The 10,810-nt window shown below is 48.8% G+C and overlaps 1 protein-coding gene across 1 annotated transcript in view; it reads left to right on the top strand.

The window, feature by feature from the left end:
• The first annotated feature begins 8,671 nt into the window (after nucleotides 1-8,671).
• The window catches only part of GABPB2 (GA binding protein transcription factor subunit beta 2), a 36,044-nt gene continuing 33,905 nt past the window's right edge, over nucleotides 8,672-10,810 (top strand). Inside the window, exon 1 of the mRNA XM_060261314.1 lies at nucleotides 8,672-8,867. The gene's annotated coding sequence lies outside the window, so the exon portion shown is untranslated. The remainder of the gene's footprint in view (nucleotides 8,868-10,810) is intronic.

Below are 10,810 nucleotides of genomic sequence, written 5' to 3'. Positions count from 1 at the left end.
TTCAAGAGGGGGTTAGAGAAAAATATGGAGCAGAGGTCCATCAGTGGCTATTAGTCACAGTGCATATATATATATTGGCCACTGTGTGACACAGTGTTGGACTGGATGGGCCATTGGCCTGATCCAACATGGCTTCTCTTATGTTCTTATGTGACACAGAGTGTTGGACTGGATGGGCCACTGGCCTGATCCAACATGGCTTCTCTTATGTTCTTATGTGACACAGAGTGTTGGACTGGATGGGCCATTGGCCTGATCCAACATGCCAACATGGCTTCTCTTATGTTCTTATGTGACACAGAGTGTTGGACTGGAGGGGCCATTGGCCTGATCCAACATGCCAACATGGCTTCTCTTATGTTCTTATGTGACACAGAGTGTTGGACTGGAGGGGCCATTGGCCTGATCCAACATGGCTTCTCTTATGTTCTTATGTGACACAGAGTGTTGGACTGGATGGGCCCTTGGCCTGATCCAACATGCCAACATGGCTTCTCTTATGTTCTTATGTGACACAGAGTGTTGGACTGGAGGGGCCATTGGCCTGATCCAACATGGCTTCTCTTATGTTCTTATGAGACACAGAGTGCTGGACTGGAGGGGCCATTGGCCTGATCCAACATGGCTTCTCTTATGTTCTTATGTGACACAGAGTGTTGGACTGGAGGGGCCATTGGCCTGATCCAACATGGCTTCTCTTATGTTCTTATGTGACACAGAGTGTTGGACTGGATGGGCCATTGGCCTGATCCAACATGCCAACATGGCTTCTCTTATGTTCTTATGTGACACAGAGTGTTGGACTGGAGGGGCCATTGGCCTGATCCAACATGGCTTCTCTTATGTTCTTATGAGACACAGAGTGCTGGACTGGAGGGGCCATTGGCCTGATCCAACATGGCTTCTCTTATGTTCTTATGTGACACAGAGTGTTGGACTGGATGGGCCATTGACCTGATCCAACATGGCTTCTCTTATGTTCTTATGTGACACAGAGTGTTGGACTGGATGGGCCATTGGCCTGATCCAACATGCCAACATGGCTTCTCTTATGTTCTTATGTGACACAGAGTGTTGGACTGGAGGGGCCATTGGCCTGATCCAACATGGCTTCTCTTATGTTCTTATGAGACACAGAGTGCTGGACTGGAGGGGCCATTGGCCTGATCCAACATGGCTTCTCTTATGTTCTTATGTGACACAGAGTGTTGGACTGGAGGGGCCAGTGGCCTGATCCAACATGGCTTCTCTTATGTTCTTATGTTCATGGGAATGTTTTTAGCAGATTAAAGGAATCCCAAATAGGGATCTGTGTTTGTTAGTGTTAGGACAACGCAGGGCGGAAAAAACACTGGAGGGTGATGAAAAGCAGACTTCTGTCGTAGGTGCAAAGTGCCATAACTCTAGGTAATAAGCCAGAATGTTCCGGCTGGCTTTATGTCAGGGGGTGTGGCCTAATATGCAAATGAGCTCCTGCTGGGCTTTTTCTACCAAAGGGCATCTTATCTGGTGGGGTGTGAGGGCAAAATTGTATTGGATGAGGATCTGCTGGTGGGAATTCTGAGACGGGGAGGAGCAAAGGGAGGCTGAGCCAAAGTGGGAACCCTCCGTAGCATTTGGTAACCCCCCCTCCCTCTCAGCAAAGGGTGGAGGCGATGAGTAAAGAGCGAGGCTGATAAAGGGAAAAGGCTGGTAAAGGACAAAAGGAGATGCTACCTGACGCAGAGCGTGATTCAGAGGTGAAATTCGCTGCAAGAGGATGCAATGATGGCCGCAGGAACAAGCAGCTTGAAAAGAGGGCGAGATGGATTCATGGAGGAGAGGTCGTTCATCCGTGGCTACCAGCCATGGTGGCTGAGGGGGACCTCCAAGTTCAGAGGCAGTCAGCCTTTGAATGCCAGTGCCAGGAGGCAACATCAGGGGAAGGCCTCAGCCTCCATTTTGTTATTGGCTGTCTGGAGGAACTGGTTGGCCACTGTGTGAGACAGGAGGCTGGACTGGATGGACCCTCCCCGGTCTGACCCAGCAGGGCTCTTCTGATGTTCTTCTCGGGGAGGCCTCGGCCTCTCTGCCCTGTTGCTGGACCTCCAGAGGAACTGGGTGGCCCGTGTGAGGAGGCTGGACTAGGTGGACCTTCTCTGGTCTGATCCAGCAGGGCTCTTCTGATGTTCTTCTCGGGGAGGCCTCGGCCTCTCTGCCTTGTTGTTGGACCTCCAGAGGAACAGGTTGACTCTCTGTGAGGCAGGAGGCTGGACTAGATGGACTGCTGGTCTGATCGAGTGGTAGAGCTTTATCACATGATCCACACAGCTCACTTACAGAGCAGTCTTAGCCAATGGGCAATGGGGGCAGCTCTCCTGGGCCCCATTCTTAGATGATCCCCACCACCTAGTCCCACCCCCTGAAGGGTAGGAGAAAGAGCAGACTTTCACCAGCACTACTTGTAGCCGGTGTGTTCAGAGCTTGGAGGGAAAGCTCCATGGTTTGCCATAGACTCTAGGAGAAATTTCCTCTCAGATCCCCGCTTTTCCACAGGATCCACCTCCAAGTCTCCAGGAGTTTCCCAGGCCAGCCTGGTGAGTGCCTGCATAGTGTAGTGGTTAAGACCGGTAGACTCAAATCTGTGGAACCAGGTCCAATTCCTCACTCCTCCACATGAAGCCAGCTTAGTGACCTTGGGTCAGTCACAGGTCTCAGAGCTCTCAGCCCACCCAAAATATGTCTAGTTCGCCCCCTAGTGGTGCATAACTCTAAAAGATTTAGAAGTCAAGGCTGCCAGACAGTCTTCAGATCTCCGGGCTATACTACACACAATGTCATGCAATAATAATAATTATTAATTATCCCAAGCTATAGCTGGCAACTGTAGTAGGAGGCTGGAAGGGGCTCAGATACGAATTCAGAGCAAGAGTGCAGGAGCTCCCGGAGAAGTTAGCCGTAACTCACAAAATCCCCTCCCGTGCCACAAATTTTGTTAGTCTTTACGTGCTACTGGACTCTTGCTCTTTTCGACTGCCTCCAAATTTCGTAGCTCTAAGGGTGGGAGGCCATTGTGGAGAACAGAAAGTGCTATGCAGTACCACGATCAATAGAAACTTAAAGCCAGAAGGGACCCCAGAGGTCATCTAGTCCAACCCCCCACACACAATGCAGGAAATTTACAGCAACCCCCTCTGCACTCCCCCCACTGACGCTGGCTCGACAGACTGGGGGAACACCAGGAACAGAAATAGCAAGGAGAGGCAAGGAAGGAAAAAGTGGTTACTTGTTTGCCTGACCCCCCAAAACCAATTCTCTTCGAGGATTGGATCCACATCCCATGCCTACCCTGAACAACGGAGCCCGAGTTTTGCATTTTTGACTACCTAAACATCTGAGCGCCAGACATTACAGAACTCTCGTCCTAGGCCAAATCGCTTAACGTTCAGCCAAAGTGCCTTAAATGAGTGAGAAAGGCGAGGTTACGTGATGGACCGTCAGAGACAACGGGGAAGACACTCCCGATAGTATCAGCTGATATGTGGCTTGCGATCAAAAAGGCCACATTTAAAAGGTCTAGAGTTCAAATTGCTCCCCAAGCAGATGTTAAAATCATCTCCATTATCTCACAGGGCCATGCCAAAGGTTAAATCAGAGAGCCGGTTTGGTGTAGTGGTTAAGTGTGCGGAACTTATCTGGGAGAACCGAGTTTGTGTCCCCACTCCTCCACCTGCAGCTGCTGGAATGGCCTTGGGTCAGCCATTGCTCTCACAGCGTTGTCCTTGAAAGGGCAGAGCTCTCTGGGAGAGCTCTCTCAGCCCCACCCACCTCACAATCTCCTTTCCCTTCCTCCCCCACAACAGACACCCTGTGAGGTAGATGAAGATATTGGATTTATATCCCGCCCTCCACTCCGAAGAGTCTCAGAGCGGCTCACAATCTCCTTTCCCTTCCTCCCCCACAACAGACACCCTGTGAGGTAGATGAAGATATTGGATTTATATCCTGCCCTCCACTCCAAAGAGTCTCCGAGCGGCTCACAATCTCCTTTCCCTTCCTCCTCCACAACAGACACCCTGTGAGGTGGGTGGGGCTGAGAGGACTCTCCTAGCAGCTGCCCTTTCAAGGACAACCTCTGCCAGAGCTATGGCTGACCCAAGGCCATGCCAGCAGGTGCAGGTGGAGGAGTGGGGAATCCAACCCGATTCTCCCAGATAAGAGAGCTATGGCTGACCCAAGGCCATGCCAGCAGGTGCAAGTGGAGGAGTGGGGAATCAAACCTGGTTCTCCCAGATAAGAGTCCGCACACTTCACCACTACACCAGACTGGCTCTCCTCATTCTCATTTCCCTCGTATGTGGCTCCCTATCATTTCAGGGGTTCTTTTTCCTTTTCTGCCTGTGTTTTCCTTCCCCTAGGGGCTGATTGGATATTCTATCGTTGTACATGAAGAATATCGTTTTTGCAGGACGTACAGCGATGTACTATTGAATCCGCCACTAGAGGGCGCAAAACGCGTGCAGAAAAGATGCTTCCTCCCCACAAAAAAACAGACCCAAGCGAGTAAAATGAAAATGTGGAAGATCCCAGAGATTACATTTTAGATGGCCCTTTAAAATCTCTGGTGCACACGTAAATGTCAATGCGGCACTGAGTGCTGCTTTCCTTTCCCACTTGACATACGGGCTTTGATGTGTGGTAGGGGGTATGGGCACGAGGCAGGGTTCTCTTGCAACGAAAGGAAGGCTCTTTAGTCTGGGGGAGATGCGGCCATTGGAACAGATCTATTGGCGTGTGTGTGTGTGTGTGTGTGTGTCCAGCCCAGAGGTACCCGCAACGGAAAGATAATTTAATGTTGCATCATTGACCACACTGAGAAATCCAATGGAAAGCCAACTCTGGTGCAGTTATGTTCTCCAGAATCAGATCTTAACCGCCTAATAATTCTGTTACACACGGATCTCTCCCAAGACAGTATCAGAGGCGATGTTAAGGTGGTTGACCGGCATAGAATCATAGAGTTGGAAGAGACCACCAGGGTCATCTAGTCCAACCCCCCTGCAAAATTTTTATTTATTTATTTAGAATTTATATCCCGCCCTTCCCACAAGTGGCTCAGGGCGGCTTCCAACAATAAATCTGACACAAAAATTAAACAATATTTAAACATGTAAGGAATTAAACATTTAAAAACAGATAAAACCTTAAAAATTAATAAATATTCCAAATATATAAAAAGAAATCTGGCAAGTTGCATTAAATTCTCAAGCTAGGTGTAGGCTAGCCGGAAGAGGGTCGTCTTACAGGCCCTGCGGAACTGAACAAGGTCCCGCAGGGCCCTCACCTCCTCCGGCAGCTGATTCCACCATGTAGGGGCCATAACAAAGAAGGCCCTTTCTCTGGTGGATGCAGAGAAATTCGCAAATACCTCCCCCTAAATTCACAGGATCCTCATTGCTGTCAGATGGCCATCTAGCCTCTGTTGAAAAATCTCCAAGGAAGGAGAGCCCACCATCTCCCGAGGAAGCCTGTTCCACTGAGGAACCGCTCTTATAGAATCATAGAATTGGAAGAGACCTCCAGGGTCATCTAGTCCAACCCCCTGCACAATGCAGGAAATTCACAAATACCTCCCCCTAAATTCACAGGATCCTCATTGCTGTCAGATGGCCATCTAGCCTCTGCTGAAAAATCTCCAAGGAAGGAGAGCCCACCACCTCCCGAGGAAGCCTGTTCCACTGAGGAACCCCTCTAACAGTCAGGAAGTTCTTCCTCAGGTTGAGCCGGAAACTCTTTTGATTTAATTTCAACCCATTGGTTCTGGTCCTACCTTCCGGTGCCACAGAAAACAATTCCACACCATTCTCTGTAGGACAGCCAGAGGTCATTTTGTAGAAAAATAGGTGGTGGAGCTCATCCAGGGATTGTTATGCAGCTACACCGACTATTCAATGGACAAGGAGGTAGAACTCTCAGGAGGATGAGGTGGAACTCTCAGAAAGGTTCAAGAAGTGCGCTCCTATGAGCTCTCACGGAATCTGAGGTCTGATGACAGCCCTTCAAGTACTTGAAGATGGCGATCATATCACCACGTATAAACATAGCACATAAGGTTGCTAAGCGGGGCATTTTTTGTAGCAGGAGCTCCTTTGCATATTAGGCCACACCCCCTGGTGTAGCCAATCCTCCAAGAGCTTACAAGGCTCTTTGTACAGGGCTTCCTGTAAGCTTCAGGAGATTGGCTACATCAGGGGTGTGTGGCCTAACATGCAAAGGAGTTCCTGCTACAAAAAACGCCCTGCTGCTAAGTAACTAATGCGTCGTAGGACGCAAATCCTGCTAGGGTGGAAGACCTAGCGATTCTCTGCTTTGTTCGGAAGAGGGTCCCTTTATTCCTTTGCTGTTCCGCGGCTTTACCGCCTCTGTGTATAGATCGCAATTCCGGAATGGAAGTCGGCGAAACCAAGCGTGTGTTTCTTTTGTGAATGTCATAAAACAGAATTGTAGTAGCCACGAATAAAGATTGTGTCGCCGCTGCTTGATTGAAACGGTCCCCGAATAGATGTCAATAAAGAACTTCAAAATGGAAATGCGTGCTTCGGTTAATAGCTGTCAAGACGGCTCAGGGAGGTAGAACAAAGCAGGAGTCCAGTCGCACCTTGAAGACCGACAACCTTTTACTCCGAAAGCCACCTTTCGCGCGCGTGCAGACTTCTTCAGACGAGGAATGAGGTACAGCGAGCAGAACTACATATAGCTGGTGGGGTCCGGAATGCAAAGCGGTACAGAGTTAAAATCCAGTTGCAGAAGAGTAAAATTAACGAATTCAGAAAACGTTTGACCTGGGTTGCACGGGCGTGGGAGACCAACAAAACAGCTAGATCGACAACTCTAGCAGTCCGCTGCTGTTCAGTTATCTTGAATGCAGCACCGACAGAGCGATCCCAAAAAGTCACACCCTTTTGAACCCATTGGATTAGGGTTCCCCACTTCAGGTTAGGGAAATTCCTGGCGGTTTAGGAATGAAGCCTAGCCGAAGGACCTCAGCAGCGTCCAGTGGGATAGAGCTCACCCTCCAAAGAATCATTTTTCTCCTCAGGGAACTAATCTGAGCCATCTGATAAATTGCAATTTTGGGAGATCTCCAGGCCCCACATGGAGGTTGGCAACCTTACAAGTAGACTACTCAGGACAGAATTGCAAGAGATTATTTACATGGGTGAACATAAGAACCCAGGCTGTTCCCTGGAAGGTCAGATGCTGAAGCTGAAGCTCAAATACTTTGGCCCCCAAATGAGAAGGGAGCACCCCCTGGAGAAGGCCCTGATGCTGGGAAAGACAGAAGGCAAAAGAAAAAGGGGAGGGCAAAAGAGGAGATGGCTGGACAGCGTTACTGATGTCACAAACATGAATTTGAGCGGATTTCGGAGGGTGGTGGAAGACAGGAGGGCCTGGCGTGACTTGGTCCACGGGGTCGCAAAGGCAGAATCAACTGCGTGACTGAAATATATATATATATATATATGTGTGTGTGTGTGTGTATATATATATTTATGTATGTGTGTGTGTACATACATATATATGTATATATGTGTGTGTGTGTGTATATATATATGTATATATATGTGTGTGTGTGTGTGTGTGTATATATATATATATATATATATATATATATATATATATATATATAAATGTGTGGTTGTATCTATGTATGTGTGTATGGGCCCCATAGCGCAGTGGTAAAGCTACAGTTCTGCAGTCAGACTCCCTGCTCACGACTTGAGTTCGATCCCAACAGAAGCTGGTTTAGGTAGCCGGCTTGAGGTTGACTGAGCCTTCCATCCTAACGAGGTCGGTCCAATGAGTCCCCAGCTTGCTGGAGGGAAAGTGTCGAGGACTGGGGAAGGCAATGGCAAACCACCCCGTCAAAAGTCTGCCATGAAAACGCTGTGAGAGCAACGTCACTCTAGAGTCGGAAACGACAGGTGCTTGCGCAAGGAAGGACTACCTTTACACGCACCCCCAAATATTCAACTATGAAATCAAGCAATAAAAATAATACATGCATATATAAAATAAATGAAAGTAAAACCCAGTTATCAAATTAAAAAACGTTCCCTTTGCACAAGACTCCCTATACTGTATTTAATTAGTATTTATACTGTATTTAGTATACTGTATTTAATATGCAAAAAAAAAAATCCTCATTGAGTTAACTTTTTCTTATAATGGGAAATAAAGACTCCAGCAGCCTGCAAAGAGAGAGAGGGAAGGGAACTATTTCTCCTGCCAGGTCAAGCGGAGGGGGGAAAGAGTGAGGAAACTGTGACGCGTCCCGGCAGCTCATAGCTCCGGGTCCGCTTCACCAACCGCTTTCCTCATGAATCCCTCCGCCGGCTGAGGCCAAGAAGCCGAAAAGCGGCGCGAACTTCCGGCAAAGTGAAAAAAAAAAAAACAGCCCATAATCCTCTCTATGGCATCTTTAACCTGCCGCTCTAGCCCCGCCCATGTCGCTTTTATTGTCAAAACGGCGCTCTCTTTCGCTCCGGAAATGAGGAAACACCCACTTCCGTTCCAGACCGGAAGTGACTCGCGGAGCCCTGGAGCGGGCTCTTTCCCGACGCTCGAGCTTCCGCGGGAGTGGGAAGGGGGGGGGGGGCGGGCGGTTGGTCTCGCGCGTGCGCGTCACTTCCGGCCCCGCCATTTTGTTTCCTTTCAAAACATACAGGGAGAAAAAGTAAACCGCGAAAGACCCGAATGTGAAGCCAAACTGGAGCAGCCCCCCGGGCCTTTCTTTGTTTCGAGAAATAAGCCTCCCTCCCTCCCCCCCCCATTAAACCCAAGCTGGAGCCCCCCTCCCCCGTCGGCGACTGCCCCGCCTCTCTGGGGTGAGTCTGGGCTGCAGAGGCCGGGAGGGAGGCGGGCTGGGGCCTGCGGAGCCGCTGGAGGGGGGAGGCTGCAAGGGGGGGAGCCCTTTCCCTGGGAAGGAAGGTTGAAGCGCTTGGGGCTCTTTAGCTTGGAGAAACGTCGACTGCGGGGTGACATGATAGAGGTTGACAAGATAATGCTTGGGATGGAGAAAGTAGAGAAAGAAGTACTTTTCTCCCTTTCTCACAATACAAGAACTCGTGGGCATTCGATTAAATTGCTGAGCAGACAGGTTAAGACGGATAAAAGGAAGTACTTCTTCACCCAAAGGGTGATTAACATGTGGAATTCACTGCCACAGGAGGTGGTGGCGGCCACAAGCATGGCCACCTTCAGGAGGGGTTTAGATAAAAATATGGAGCAGAGGTCCATCAGCGGCTATTAGTCACAGTGTCTGTGTATATATATATATATGTGTGTGTGTGTGTGAAGGTGGGAAAGGGCAGGAAGGGGCAACTGCGAGGCTGCAAGGGGTGGAGCCCTTTCCCTAGGAAGGAAGGTTAAAGCGCTTGGGGCTCTTTAGCCTGGAGAAACTACGACTGCGGGGTGACATGAGAGAGGTTTACGAGATTATGCATGGGATAGAGAAGGTAGAGAAAGAATGACTTTTCTCCCTTTCTCACAATACAAGAACTCATGGGCATTCGATGAAATTGCTGAGCAGACAGGTTAAAACGGATAAAAGGAAGTACTTCTTCACCCAAAGGGTGATTAACACGTGGAATTCACTGCCACAGGAGGTGGTGGCGGCCACAAGCATGGCCACCTTCAAGAGGGGATTGGATAAAAAACATGGAGCAGAGGTCGATCAGTGGCTATTAGTCACAGTGTGTGTATATATATATATATATATATATATATATATAAAAATAAATTTTTGGTCACTGTGATACAGAGTGTTGGACTGGATGGGCCATTGGCCTGATCCAACATGGCTTCTCTTATGTTCTTATGGGAGAACCGGGTTGGATTCCCCACTTCTCCACTTTCAGCTGCTGGAATGGACTTGAGTCAGCCATAGCTCTTGCAGGAGTTGTCCTTGAAAAGGCACCTTCTGTTAGAGCTCTCTCAGCCCCACCCACCTCCCAGGGTGTCTCTTGTGGGGGAAGAAGATATAGGAGATTGTAAGCTGTTCTGAGTCCCTGAGAAATGTCGACTGCAGGGTGACATGATAGAGGTTTACAAGATTATGTACGGGATAGAGAAGGGAGGGAGGTTCAGTGTGGCCAATTAAAAGATAATGCACATTGGGGCCAAGAATCCCAGCTGCAAATACAAGCTGATGGGGTGTGAACTGGCAGAGACTGACCAAGAGAGAGATCTTGGGGTCGTGGTAGATAACTCACTGAAAATGTCAAGACAGTGTGTGGTTGCATTAAAAATGCCGATGCCATACTGGGAATTATTAGGAAGGGAATGGAAAATAAATCAGCCAGTATCATAATGCCCCTGTATGAATGGATGGTGCGACCTCATTTGGAGTACTGTGTACTATTCTGGCCGCCACACCTCAAAAAAGATATTACAGCATTGGGAAAAGTGCAGAAAAGGGCAACTAGAAGGATTCAAGGATTGGAACACTTTCTCTACAAACAAAGGTTAAAACTCTTGGGGCTCTTTAGCTTGGAGAAACGTAGACTGCGGGGTGCCATGATAGGTTTACAAAATTGTGCAGGGGGTAGAGAAGGGAGAGAGGTTCATTGTGACCAAGTGCAAGGTAATGCACTTTGGGGCTAAGAATCCCAGCTACAAATACAAGTTGATGGGGTGTGAACTGGCAGAGACTGACCAAGAGAGAGATCTTGGGGTCGTGGTAGATAAGTCACTGACAATGTCAAGACAGTGTGCGGTTGCAATAAAAAAGGCCAACGCCATGCTGGGAATTATTAGGAAGGGAACTGAG

Source organism: Heteronotia binoei, chromosome 1, assembly GCF_032191835.1.
Source record: "Heteronotia binoei isolate CCM8104 ecotype False Entrance Well chromosome 1, APGP_CSIRO_Hbin_v1, whole genome shotgun sequence".
NCBI lineage: Eukaryota > Metazoa > Chordata > Lepidosauria > Squamata > Gekkonidae > Heteronotia > Heteronotia binoei.
This window is presented reverse-complemented; position numbering and strand designations above follow the sequence as displayed.